The sequence below is a fragment of the Procambarus clarkii genome, chromosome 8, assembly GCF_040958095.1.
Source record: "Procambarus clarkii isolate CNS0578487 chromosome 8, FALCON_Pclarkii_2.0, whole genome shotgun sequence".
NCBI classification, from domain to species: Eukaryota; Metazoa; Arthropoda; class Malacostraca; order Decapoda; family Cambaridae; genus Procambarus; species Procambarus clarkii.
The window spans coordinates 1958730-1974305 of NC_091157.1; positions in this window are offsets into that span (position 1 = coordinate 1958730).

Sequence of the window (15576 nt, forward strand, 5' to 3'; positions counted from 1 at the left end):
GTGGAATTCGGTTGTCCCAGCTGATCTGTAATTGGCCCTACGTCAGTCACCATGAGAGACGTATATTGGGGTTCTTCACAGCTATAGGGACTACAAGTTTCGAGACCTTCATATAGTTGCCAACAGTAGAAATCCCATCCTACTCTTCTTCCTCCCTGTTGCTCCAGCACGCCTCCTTCAGAGAGCTACTTCTGACAGCCACATCAAGTCCGCACGACACAGGAAGAATCACTCAACAGAGCTACCTGCTTGCAGGAGGGGCGGCCAGTTAAGGCAAACGATCCTGTCTTGCAATTACGCTCCATGCAATGATGCTGACACCAGCAAGGGACACGAGGCATCGTGTCTCACTCAGCTTGTCTTATCTTCTTCTTCTTCTTTCTTCTTTCTTCTCTCTTCCTTCTTCTCTCTTCTTTCTTCTCTCTTCTTTCTTCTCTCTTCCTCCTCCCATGGGTCTTAGACAAGCGACCTGGGGTCCACCGGGGTCCGTCCGTCCTGGGGTCCATCCTGGGTAGACCGATGTTGGTGGGACAGACTGGAGTCGTTGTTGCTCCTCTTCCATCTTTACTGGGTCGTCTGCAGAACGACCTGGGGTCCACTGGGGTCCGTCCGTCCTGGGGTCCGTCCGTCCTGGGGTCCACTGGGTAGACCAATGTTGACCGACCGAGAGGGCTGCATCTTGGGGTCCCCTGGGGTGGTGGTGGTGGTGAAGCCATGACCTCCAGGTAGTGGGCTGGTCGTGGTGGTGGTGATAAACGCCCCTGAGTGTGGTACACAGCAGCCGTCTCCCTCTTCTGTATATGCGTCGCGCCTCTCCTCTGGCTCCCACCTGTGAATTGAACATAAAGGCGACAATACCCGTGTTCCATGCTGTTGTGTGACCCTGTAGTTTGTATAGGGTTCACACAGTCCAATTATAAGCTCTCCTCCTGGCAACAACTACACTTAAATTTTTTTTTAAATAATCCAATTAACACTGAATGATACTGACTTGGTGGAACATAAGACAGTAACAGAGGAAAGTTAGAGAAGAGAGAATAAGGTCATCACTACTTTTAACTTGTCACAAAAACAAAATCAAAACTAGTAGACAAAACACTAGCCTAAACTTAACTGTACCGTTCCTAATCTTAAGTACCTAAACCGCCGTTACTCCCACCCTTAACCTACAGCCACCTACGTGACCCAGAGTGTTTCCCTAGCATCTCCGCCGGTCAACAACTCCAAACTGTTGTCACCCCTGTGACCAGACTTCAAACGCCAGGCGTCCCTAGACGTGAGTCAACTGACACACTAGTCCACACTAGCATGCTGTACAATACCAGTACACCTCGGGTTATTGCGTTCAAATGGAGTAAAACAGTCGATCGCAATAATCTGAGCAGAACCACTACTTAAAAACTACACCTGCCACTCCCCACTGACCTGGAGACCAGCGGTGGCTGGGTGTCCCCGTGGGACATGCGAGGTCACCTGTCACACTCAGCTGACCTGCACTACCAACACCGCTAAGTTCCCAAATCGCCAAATCTTATTACTAACATAAATCACTACACACGCAAGTTCTGGTGAACATTCCCTGAACTACACAAAACTCACAAAATCACTAAACACAACACCAGAGAATCACTATCTCCTAACCTGAAAACAAGTTCGCTAACTCGCGAATAATAAACACCTGTCAATATCTCCCTGATAGCGCCTGAGCGGCAAAAAGACACGTGGGACTGAACAATGTTAAAAGAACACCAACTACCTACAACATTGTTCAACACCGCTGCCAACATTGTAACGGGGGGTGGGGGAAATAGCTCTATCTTGTCCATTATTCCACCCCCCCCAGTTAACTAACGAGGCCGGGGGAAACAGCTCTCTCTAGTCCGTTATCCCGTCCCCAGTTAGCTAACTAATCTAAGAGCACTCCCAGAGTTCCTAAGGCAACCTCTCTCGTTCAACACCTTCTAACCTAGGTATTTGACTACCTAGGTGCTAAGACTACAAGGCGCCGTAACTGGATCAGCTACCCGAAACTCTAGAGAGAACTCTAGAATACAGAATCATTGCCACAAACGTATAAGTGAAAACGAAAGGAAAGAAATGAATAGTGAGGTAATTAGTGAGGGTTTGGGGTGAGAGGCAGAGAGGTGGGAGGAGCGAGAAGGGTCATTAGTTGAAAGTGAGAGTTTAGAGAAGGGTGGAGGGAGAGGTGTAGATAGGTAGAAGTAGAAGAGTAGATAGTAGAAGTAGAAGAGTAGATAGTAGAAGACGAAATGCTGCCACCATCCATTCATGATCATTACATACAAGACAAGGAATGGAACTTGCCTGTATCACAAAATTCTCAAAGGATGTTATCATGAGTTCATTATTAGTATGTTCCCTCTGTACCATGTATCAACTCCAAACATGTACTCATTTATATCATGAACCCAGTAACCACAGAGGCTTTCTCAAATCCTCAACTCAAAGCTCTAGGGAACAAAGTTAAACACAATTTAAATAATAAATTCATAATTATATTTCACATGAAGTATCATAATTTAGCAATTCAATTAAAATGTTCCAGTTTAATATGCAAAGTGAGTCATCATCCAAGAATTCGAGAACCCTACAACTTGACTGCCCCTGATCATCACACAACATATGTAAACACGACCAAGTCACCTAAATGTTCACTCACCGAGGACTGAGTCTCAGTTGAATAGAGAGGGGGGGGGGGGGGGTCTGCAATTTTCAGGCAGCGTCACCCCCCGTCTGGTGACGGCCTATCTCGACGGCTGGCCTCTGCTCTGCTCCGCTGGCCGGTCTCCTATTACTCAATGCTCGATAGCTCTCCGAGTTTATATTGGGGAACCTAGTAGCTAACTCCGCCCACAAGTAGATAGCCTCCGGCACTACCAAGCCACTCCTTAAACGTCGGCATGTTTGAAGGCTACCCTGCTCCAATTATACGCTTAGCGGAAGCAAGGTGAAATTCTCATGATCTGACCTCAGGTCACTTGGGGTCATAACGGTTAGAGGTGTGAGATCTCAGGCAGACAACTGGCGCCTCTCCGATCCTTGTCTGTGACTCATGTACTCTATGTATGTATTAACCTAAACCAAACACTTTTACAGTGTTACAATATATATATATATATATATATATATATATATATATATATATATATATATATATATATATATATATATATATATATATATATATATATATATGTCGTACCTAGTAGCCAGAACGTATTTCTCAGCCCACTATGCAAATCCCGATTTGCCTAATAAACCAAGTTTTCATGAACTAATGTTTTTTCGACTACCTAACCTAACCTAACCTAACCTTTTTGGCTACCTAACCTAACCTAACCTACGAAGATAGGTTAGGTTAGGTTAGGTAGGGTTGGTTAGGTTCTGCCATATATCTTCGTTAATTTTAACTCCAATAAAAAAAATTTACCTCATACATAATGAAATGGGTAGCTTTATCATTTCATAAGAAAAAATTAGAGAAAATATATTAATTCAGGAAAACTTGGCTTATTAGGCAAATCAGGCCTTGCATAGTAGGCTGAGAAGTGCGTTCTGGCTACTAGGTACGACATATATATATATACATATACTAGTATATTTTGGTAGCAGTCTTTCCTGTAGACATATATTATTAAATATGACCGAAAAAGTAAGATTAATAATTCTAACACGAATTTTCTCAATCTTTCGTACATTACGCTTCACTGTTGGAGGTAAATCAAAAATCAATTCTCCAAAATTCATTTTTATTTCTAGTCTGACGCGACACGGGCGCGTTTCGTAAAACTTATTACATTTTCAAAGACTTTAGTTCACAAATACACAACTGAATAGAACTTACGTATCTCCGATTTTATATCTACATTTGAGTGAGGTGGAAGGGGTGATGTGGCATTAACACAAGACAGAACAAAGTGTGGTATTAATAGGGTATTAATTTCATCAACACAAGACAGAACAAGAGTTTTAATAGGGTATTAATTTCATCAACACAAGACAGAACACGAAACAATGGATATTGAATAGAAGTGTTTGTAGAAAGCCTATTGGTCCATATTTCTTGATGCTTCTATATTGGAGCTGAGTCTTGAGGTGGGTAGAATATAGTTGTGCAATAATTGGCTGTTGATTGCTGGTGTTGACTTCTTGATGTGTAGTGCCTAGCAAACGTCAAGCCGCCTGCTATCGCTGTATCTATCGATGATTTCTGTATTGTTTACTAGGATTTCTCTGGCGATGGTTTGGTTGTGGGAAGAGATTATATGTTCCTTAATGGAGCCCTGTTGCTTATGCATCGTTAAACGCCTAGAAAGAGATGTTGTTGTCTTGCCTATATACTGGGTTTTTTGGAGCTTACAGTCCCCAAGTGGGCATTTGAAGGCATAGACGACGTTAGTCTCTTTTAAAGCGTTCTGTTTTGTGTCTGGAGAGTTTCTCATGAGTAGGCTGGCCGTTTTTCTGGTTTTATAGTAAATCGTCAGTTGTATCCTCTGATTTTTGTCTGTAGGGATAACGTTTCTATTAACAATATCTTTCAGGACCCTTTCCTCCGTTTTATGAGCTGTGGAAAAGAAGTTCCTGTAAAATAGTCTAATAGGGGTATAGGTGTTGTGTTAGTTGTCTCTTCAGAGGTTGCATGGCTTTTCACTTTCCTTCTTATGATGTCTTCGACGAAACCATTGGAGAAGCCGTTATTGACTAGGACCTGCCTTACCCTACAGAGTTCTTCGTCGACTTGCTTCCATTCTGAGCTGTGGCTGAGAGCACGGTCGACATATGCGTTAACAACACTCCTCTTGTACCTGTCTGGGCAGTCGCTGTTGGCATTTAGGCACATTCTATGTTTGTTTCCTTAGTGTAGACTGCAGTGTGGAAACCTCCGCCCTTTTCCATGACTGTTACATCTAGAAAGGGCAGCTTCCCATCCTTTTCCATCTCGTAAGTGAAACGCAGCACGGAACTCTGCTCAAATGCCTCCTTCAGCTCCTGCAGATGTCTGACATCAGGTACCTGTGTAAAAATGTCGTCAACATACCTGCAGTATATGGCCGGTTTCAAGTTCATGTCGACTAAGACTTTTTGCTCGATGGTACCCATGTAGAAGTTTGCAAACAGGACACCTAGGGGAGAACCCATGGCGACCCCATCTACTTGCTTATACATGTGCCCATCCGGGCTCAAGAAGGGTGCCTCTTTAGTACAAGCTTGGAGTAGTTTCCTCAGAATATTTTCTGGTATGTCAAGAGGAGTACAGGCTGGATCACGATACACTCTGTCGGCTATCATCCCGATTGTCTCGTCCACAGGTACGTTGGTAAACAGCGATTCTACGTCCAACGAGGCTCTTATCCCTGTAGCCCGTGTGCCCCGCAGTAAGTCAACAAATTCCTTTGGAGACTTCAGGCTGAAGGCGCAAGGAACATAAGGAGTCAGCAGGCCGTTGAGTCGCTTCGCCAGTCTGTACGTGGGTGTGGGTATCTGGCTAATGATTGGCCGAAGTGGGTTTCCAGGCTTGTGCGTCTTGACATTTCCATACACATATCCAGGTTTATATTCCCCAATGATCTTTGGCAGGTGGAGTCCGGATTTCTTGGCGTTCACAGTTTCGATCAGTTTGTTGACCTTTGCTTTTAATTCGGCTGTAGTGTCCTTCGTTACCCTTTGGAACTTAGTTTGGTCAGAGAGTATGATGTTCATTTTCGCCAGATATTCGTCTTTTTTAAGAATGACGTATATTGGCGACTTGTCACCTCTCCTGACAACTATCTCCTTGTTCTCACGAAGGCTTTTAGCTGCCGCTTTTAGCTCGGGGGACAGTATGGTGCTTCTGTAGTTGCCTCGATTCTTTCCTCCTTCTGCAATATGTTCTGCTTGTAAGGTATCTTTGGTAGTGACCTTCTTTTGTGTCTCGAGGTCGAATATGTCGTCCAGCAGAATTTCCAACTCTACTTTCCGGGCCATCTCACTCGGTCTGGACATAACGTGACAGTTTATGCCCAGATTTAGGAGAGTGACTTGGTCCTCAGTGAGGTTAATTCCTGCAAGGTTCAGGAAGCCATCTCTTGGTCGTGGAATTGCCATAGGTCCTCCATATAATGTTGTTAAAAACATTATATGGAGGACCAAAAAACCCAGTATATAGGCAAGACAATAACATCTCTTTCTAGGCGTTTAACGATGCATAAGCAACAGGGCTCCATTAAGGAACATATAATCTCTTCCCACAACCAAACCATCGCCAGAGAAATCCTAGTAAACAACACAGAAATCATCGATAGATACAGCGATAGCAGGCGGCTTGACGTTTGCGAAGGCACTACACATCAAGAAGTCAACACCAGCAATCAACAGCCAATTATTGCACAACTATATTCTACCCACCTCAAGACTCCGCTCCAATATAGAAGCATCAAGAAATATGGACCAATAGGCTTTCTACAAACACTTCTATTCAATATCCATTGTTTCGTGTTCTGTCTTGTGTTGATGAAATTAATACCCTATTAATACTCTTGTTCTGTCTTGTGTTGATGAAATTAATACCCTATTAATACCACACTTTGTTCTGTCTTGTGTTAATGCCACATCACCCCTTCCAACTCACTCAAATGTAGATATAAAATCGGAGATACGTAAGTTCTATTCAGTTGTGTATTTGTGAACTAAAGTCTTTGAAAATGTAATAAGTTTTACGAAACGCGCCCGTGTCGCGTCAGACTAGAAATAAAAATGAATTTTGGAGAATTGATTTTTGATTTACCTCCAACAGTGAAGCGTAATGTACGAAAGATTGAGAAAATTCGTGTTAGAATTATTAATCTTACTTTTTCGGTCATATTTAATAATATATATATATATATATATATATATATATATATATATATATATATATATATATATATATATATATATATATATATATATATATATATATATATATATATATATATATATATATATGTCGTACCTAGTAGCCAGAACGCACTTTTCAGCCTAATATGCATGGCCCGATTTGCCTAATAAGCCAAGTTTTCATGAATTAATTGTTTTTCGACTACCTAACCTACCTAACCTAACCTAACCTAACTTTTTTGGCCACCTAACCTAACCTAACCTATTAAGATAGGTTAGGTTAGGTTAGGTAGGGTTGGTTAGGTTCGGTCATATATCTACGTTAATTTTAACTCCAATAAAAAAAAATTGACCTCGTACATAATGAAATGGGTAGCTTTATCATTTCATAAGAAAAAAATTAGAGAAAATATATTAATTCATGAAAACTTGGCTTATTAGGCAAATCGGGCCTTGCATAGTAGGCTGAGAAGTGCATTCTGGCTATTAGGTACGACATATATATATATATATATATATATATATATATATATATATGACAATGTCAGACCACGGAGGAAAAATGAAACAGGAAATTTCCTTAATTACTTTCGTATATTAAATACATCTTCAGAAGGTCTGAAGATGTATTTAATATACGAAAGTACTTAAGGAAATTTCCTGTTTCATTTTTCCTCCGTGGTCTGACATTGTCACATTCTTAATCACGTGTTTATTTTCGTGATATACACACATATATATATATATATATATATATATATATATATATATATATATATTGCGGAGGTGGAGGAAAAGCGAGCTCATCTACCCAGAGTCTCGCCATATTTTCTCCATTATATTCCTCATCCAAGGAACTGGTACAAGAAGCCATCCCACAGCAAACGCTACCAGGAACACAACCAACAGTAAGGTTGCCAAATCCCCATAAAAAATATAGTTTGGTCTCAGGAAGAGAGACACCATCTGGCTAATGTCAGATAGGCTCCGGTTCTTAATCAGGATGAGTTATTAATTGTTATAGAGCGTAGAGTGTCCAATTAGCATGCTATATAACATTATACATTCATATATAAATTGAGGGTCGTTAGGCAGCACGGCAACGCCTCATCATCAAGAAAGTTCTGACTTAATCATTTCAGTGAATGAAACTTTTTTATTTCTGAATATTCCTATAATCAGAATTGCCATATCCATTAATCTTATTTTTTCAAGTTTGTTTATTTTATGGCATATAATAATTTTTTATGCATATTTCCATATACCTTTGTGTAATTTTACCTTGTGTGCAACGCCAAATATATTCCTAGGAGTAGGCTAGAATGTGTATTTAGTTCAGGTCCTAGATCAAGAACCTGGCCAGTGCTTGATTACATGTCATAGAGCTGTTTAATTATATTCATGTAAAAATTGCCTATTAATTGTGTGGGTGTACCCGCAGGTATATTGTGTTCTGCAGTATATGAGCCAGATCAGCCTTAAGGATCCTACCTGCTGTGGCCCATTATCAGTATCAAGGTCACAGATGAGTGGACTTACAATCCAGCATAGGAACCTTGCATTCAGCTAAGAGCCTTCTTGTGTTGTACTTTATCAACAATTACAATAATTTTTAATTTTAAATTTATGGTTCTAGGTACCACATTTTTGTTCCTATGTAATTCAACTCTTAATCAGTAATCCTGGTATTTTCCCCCCACAATGGAAGTAAATATTGAAATTTTGAATTTGGCATTAGAAGGTGAGCGACATCAAAGTGGTAAGCTCCATCCTCAAGATTGTGAGTATATTAATCTTTACTTTGACCATATTACTAATAGTGTGTATATTGTTTGTTCAATAAATGCAAACAAAAACAAAGCATTTATAAAACAATTATAGATGATGACAAAAATTCATTAAACAAGAATAATGACCGGTCTTTGGTAAGTGGCTTAGATGCCTACAGTTTGGTTATGCCTGGAGCAGATAAGCGATATAAAGTGTTAGGTTCACATCGTATTTTATATAACACATTTATAAATGTGTCTAATGGAGAAATGTTCAACACTAGTCTACATGGAATGGAAACGTTAGCTCTTAATATCTGTGTTATTATCATCTATGCCATGATTCATAAAAATGTTTACTGGAGAAAAATATTCTTCCCACCGAGAAAATGCGGCACCCTAACAAACATATCATTGAGGAAGTAATAAAACATATACATGTACCTTCGACATTATTTGGTTATCCAATGTTACCTATTATTACCTTGATAAACATTAAATGAATAGATTATTAATTATTAAAAAAAAATAACATTAAAATATAATGTCTTTGAAAATGAATACCAATAAACTTTTGTCCTATTTTCATTCTAATATAACTACTATTAATAATTCTAGTGATACTAATGCTGCTATTAGTGATACTACCACTAATATTACTGCTACTTATAGTAGTAATAATACTACTACTACTACTCTTACTGATATATTGTCAACAGTGAACAATAATGATAATAATAGTAATAATTATATTAATAGATAAAATATTAATATAAAAATAATATTAAAAACTTAGATACCGAAGAATTCTCTCACGATATTTTTTTTAAAAATGTACGATATCCTAATGAAAAAAAGAAAGAACCTGTTCTTCTTGTTCTTGATTTTGATAATACATTAACCATATACGATGAACAACAACATTGGGAATTGAATTTCTCAAATAGTTTTCCTTCAGTGTAAACACGCCCATTTTTATATGAAATGCTAGATTATATGAAAGCCACAAACAAACATAACACTTTTATTTTATGGTCGGCAGGTAAATGATCATATATCCAAAATGTTTTATTTTATTGAACATGTGTCAATATTTTACTCATATTCTAACGTATTATGACTGTTTTTCCGAAAATTAATATGGCGTTAGTAAGTCATACAAATATATAGTCAATAAATACCATAAATATTCAGATATGAGAGCAATACTGATAGATAATTGGGCTGTTTATAATGCTTTAGGGAGAAAAAGAAGGAGTTATGAGACAGAGACAAATGATGATGGAAAAGTCAAACAGCAATATAGTCGCCTGATCTTTATCAAACCTTATACAATATGTGATGTGATGAAAGAATTGGGGGGTTTCAATATACCCCCTCTTCAAATAAAAAAATGTAGATAGTTTTATTCTTTCTAAAAGTTTAAATGGAAAATAAATGATAATAGTAGTAGTTGTTAGAAATTTCCAACACTAATACAATACTATTGTATTATAATAAATCAGTATTAATATGTACTAACTACAGTAGTCACTAAAACTTACTAACAGTAATGTTCACATAAACTAATCATTATATCTGCATATGGATGCTGGAATTCTTACGAAACCAATCACCAGTATTGCGTCAGATTATATCTAGTTAAACACATTTATAGCCAGTGTGCTAGAGAATTGAATGTGATTCTCTAAAATCATCAGTATTCCATGTGATAATTATTTATGGATAACATAACTCCCAAATAATTCTAAACCGAGAGTTTTTAGTTACAATTGTTTTCAAGTAATAGTTTTTCTGTCACGCGTGAATGCCATGGAGAAAACTAAAATCTTCTCCATTTCTCATTTACCACCATAAGACGAGAAAGCAATAGTATTTAAATCCCTAGAATCACAACCCAGTCTTTATTAAAGTATTTCAACCACAATTGCGCGAAATTGTATTATTCGTGATAAATAATTTCTGTGGTGAATGCGGGGACGCGGGTTGAGGGAAGAGGGACGCCATTGTGTGTGCGGGTGGCGAGCTCGTGTTGCGGATTGAGCAACAAAAAGTCGTGGCGTCAGAGTCTGAGACAAGTGACGTTGGGATTATCAGCAAGAATTACACTGGTACTCAACCTAGAACGAATAATTATTCTTCTACGTGATCTACAGTGCTCAGTCAAATAATAACGCGTCGATATTCAAGCCAAACTCTCAACCACGTGTACAACATTGTGGGAGTTTGAGACTGAGACGCGATACCGGCAGACTTCAGCATATACTGCACCCATAAGTAAAGTATATATCTTTCTTGATGCATCATTAGAGATTGTATATTTCGTGGGCAGTCTGTCGTTACATCGAATGACTACTAAAAATCCAACGTTAGTACCGCACTAATTTTTATTTTCTATTTCACGAATATTGAGATTTAAGTAGCCTAGTTCAATGCTACGTAATAACCCTTAAATTACAGCTCGCTTGTGAGGAGTCAACGAGCCGTTAACTACATTCGTGTTATTCACCTCTAAGGGCTTCTACTTGGAAATCCTGAGATCACGAGGACGAGGCGTGAACGATGTCATAGAAATCGTCTTAAGGCTAAGACTTTTTGTACACATTTAGTTACTCCAATTATTTCTACTAGTTCATGATATTATCAGATTGAATGCTTGTCATGAGAACTGGAGATAAAATGTGTTTATTTAGATGATTGCTCTCTAATACTAATAATCATTAATATTCTCTATTTGTATTTACCTATTGATTCTATAATATTTTGGTCACAATATTCTTTGTTCAACAATGAACTGGTGCACGAACCACACTAGTTCCTAGACGTATATGAAGTTCTAGCAATACGCCCCCAATGTAGGTGTTTGAGGCTCTGACTTTAGTTAATTAACCATACAGTCCATTATTTATTTAAGTGATTATTCTTTCTAATATTTATCCATAGACACTGGTTCTTCCTTGTGTTTCTAATGATCACTTTTTATTAGTTTCCCTCTTTTCTCAAAAGTGGGTGGTCCTTCGTTATTAATTTGATTAATTAAATAATTGAGTCAAGCCCCAGATATCCCACATATGTAAACGATCAGTTACTATTAATAAACAACAAAAAAACACAAAAAATTCCCATATAAACAGTGAACAGTGTCGTCCTCTCACATGGGTACAAACTTCCTCACCATGAGGACAAAATTCTTTATTTTTTGATATTATGTATTCTTATTTCTATAATACTTATTAACTACTTTCATCATCTTCACTTTTTCAAAGTGTTTTGAATTTCATCTATTTAAGTAATAGCGACAATGATCATATTTACACAACCTTTAATGTGTTCATTCATGCGTTTCCATAACAGATAAGAAGGGTAAATCAGTTGGGCAAAGATTAAATTGGGTGTATAGAGATAACTATGTTCAAGGGTAGATTGAAACTGTTCAAACAATTTATATACATTCAAAATTCTGTTCATGAGATCGATTCTGACCATATTTTGGTTTTCAAATTCATTGATCGCACAATATATAAGGTTAGTTAGTAAATCATTAATGAGGGATGAATCCACTACTTGGTCGATATTATTGGAATTTTTAAAGAATTCATTTATTTCTCGAATATTTTCCTTCGGTTCAAATTGTATATCACCACTCTTTCCATCTTCTTGTAAAGCTAAGTTAAAAAGAGTGTAACATGGTATTAGAGGAAATGGGTTGAGCATCTCTGACCTATTTCCATTATTTTGTCTAATTTTTATGGTTTGGTGTGCATCTTTAGAATACATTTTTCAAAAACTAAATTTATTTGGAAAGGTGCTTTATATTATTTATTTATAATGCTCTGTTAAGATTATTAATATCAATTGTCAAATTTGTAGTATTTTTTTAAATTAATTATAATTTAAACTATTCTGGATCTTTAATTTCAGCCAAATAATTACTGATGGATGATATTGTATTTTGGGTAATATTCCCGAGGGAATTTTGAACAATAAAGTTTGTGCTGGTAACTCGAGCTAATATAATTGTTAAAGCTGTAATTGTATTCTTTAAAACAAACTTTTCATTTCAACAGATATTTTCAAGGGTAACGAATCTTATATGAGGCGAATAAACAATGTTAGGAGGGGTGGTTTCTAATATTCTTATACTTTCCACGTTGGAATTATCAATGGAAACATCAATATTTGAACCTTTTTCAGGTTTCATATTTATATCAAATATTTTACATGGATACATGCCCATTGTAATATCGAAAATGGTGATATTATTAATGGAGTTTACCATTCATATTTAGATCATCTTTAAATGTAGTAAAATACTGTTTCAAATGATCAGTGTATTAAGTAAAACGGCTTTGATACGTTTTGACCATGGGTTTCTCGGTTGCGATATGAGTCAGATAAGAATATCAGTCTGATAGGTGAGAGGAGAATGAATACCTTAGGGTCCAACAGGATTTTGGAGTTGATGTAATACATTGGGGGAAGTTGTATTGGTGGATACTGTAGGTTTAGGGCATGAGAAAATGTTACCCCCTCTATAAGGGCTCGTTACAAGTGTATACATTCGGTGGGTTTACTGGTGGTAGTCGTTGTACTGAAAATAGCTCTTCCTTCTCTGTTGACAATAAGAATATTACGCGTTGTATAGATACATCGACCATTGAGAGGTGATAAATCTTTTTAAGATCATCGAGGGAGTCAGAAAGAGCAATAGCGATAGCTAAATAGTCGTGGGTCCTGTGTGTCGACAAAGGTTCATAACACGGCTATCGATTATTTCTCCTTTGTAAGAGTCGCTGCTGAGATTGAACTAACTTAGCATAATAGATACTCATAATATTGGTAATGTATATTGTTTTAAATCAACAAAGCTGGCTTCATTTTTGGTAATTTTTAAAAATTGTGGTAAAGGAGGAGTGCTTATTCTCTTTTCATCGTCATTCCATTTTACTATTGTGGTTGACGGACTTAAATAGCAACCATTTTCCAAAGAGTCGGGAAGACTTTTCAAATTCTTTTTATAATTTCAGTCAAATCTGCAGCAACATTTATTTCATCTATTGTCTCATTCATATTAACCAAAATAATTTTAACACTTTGATCTGTGAGATTTGACGGCATAGCTACAATGTTTAATAAAATGTTAGTATTGGGTAGGATGACATTACCTGGGAAGAAATATATGTTCTGTGTTTTTTTCATCTGGGGATAGATGTTGTAATTAATATCAAAGCTAGATAGAGCATCCCAGAAATATCCTAAATTATAGGTGTGATTAAATACTTCATTGTTATAACAACGTCTGATTATGGTGACAATCTTTTAAAACTTCTCAAATGATTAAACCCATTTTAACATATAAATAAGGCTGACATATAGCTGATAAACTTATCTATGCATTGGATATGGATATTTTTCTTGGCGTTTCATATAACGCTGCTCAAGTTGCTGTAAATAACAATCCTTATCTTTAGTTTCTATATTAGGTAATATTGCATATTTACAAATACATTGATTACCTATGATATTTATTTGTTCTCAAATAATCGTTCTAAATAAATTATGTATGGGAATATCATTATATCCATATTTATATCCATATTATCCATATCCATATTTCTTGATGCCATCAAGAAATATGGACCAATAGGCTTTCTACAAACACTTCTATTCAAATATCCATTGTTTCGTGTTCTGTCTTGTGTTGATGAAATTAATACCCTATTAATACTCTTGTTCTGTCTTGTGTTGATGAAATTAATACCCTATTAATACCACATCTTGTTCTGTTTTGTGTTAATGCCACATCACCCCTTCCACCTCACTCAAATGTAGATATAAAATCGGAGATGCGTAAGTTCTATTCAGTTGTGTATTTGTGAACTAAAGTCTTTGAAAATGTAATAAGTTTTACGAAACGCGCTCGTGTCGCGTCAGACTAGAAATAAAAATGAATTTTGGAGAATTGATCTTTGATTTACCTCCAACAGTGAAACGAAATGTACGAAAGATTGAGAAAATTCGTGTTAGAATTATTAATCTTACTTTTCGGTCATATTTAATAATATATATATATATATATATATATATATATATATATATATATATATATATGTATATATATATGTGTGTATATATATATATATATATATATATATATATATATATATATATATATATATATATATATATATATATATATATACACACACATATATATATATATATATACAGACATATATATATATATATATATATATATATATATATATATATATATATATATATATATATATATATATATATATATATATATATATATATATATATATATATATATATATAGGAACACAAATGCGAACAAGCCTGAATGGTCCCCAGGACTATATGCGAATGAAAACTCACACCCCAGAAGTGACTCGAACCCATACTCCCAGAAGCAACGCAACTGGTAACTACAGGGCGCATATAGTCCTGGGGACCATTCAGGCTTGTTCGCATTTGTGTTCCTCACGTGTGCCCCAAAGAATGAGGTGATTTGGTGAAATGCTATGCCCAAGATTACCATCCGAGTTGCCGTCGGAGAAGTGGCTCAAATAGCCTCGGCTATCACTTCCTTTTGACGGCCGTGATGGTCAAGCGGATTAAGGCGCCCTGTAGTTACCAGTTGCGTTGCTTCTGGGAGTGTGGGTTCGAGTCACTTCTGGGGTGTGAGTTTTCATTCGCATATAGTCCTGGGGACCATTCAGGCTTGTTCGCATTTGTGTTCCTCACGTGTGCCCCAAAGAATGAGGTGATTTGGTGAAATGCTATGCCCAAGATTACCATCCGAGTTGCCGTCGGGGAAGTGGCTCAAATAGCCTCGGCTATCACTTCCTTTTGACGGCCGTGATGGTCAAGCGGATTAAGGCGCCCTGTAGTTACCAGTTGCGTT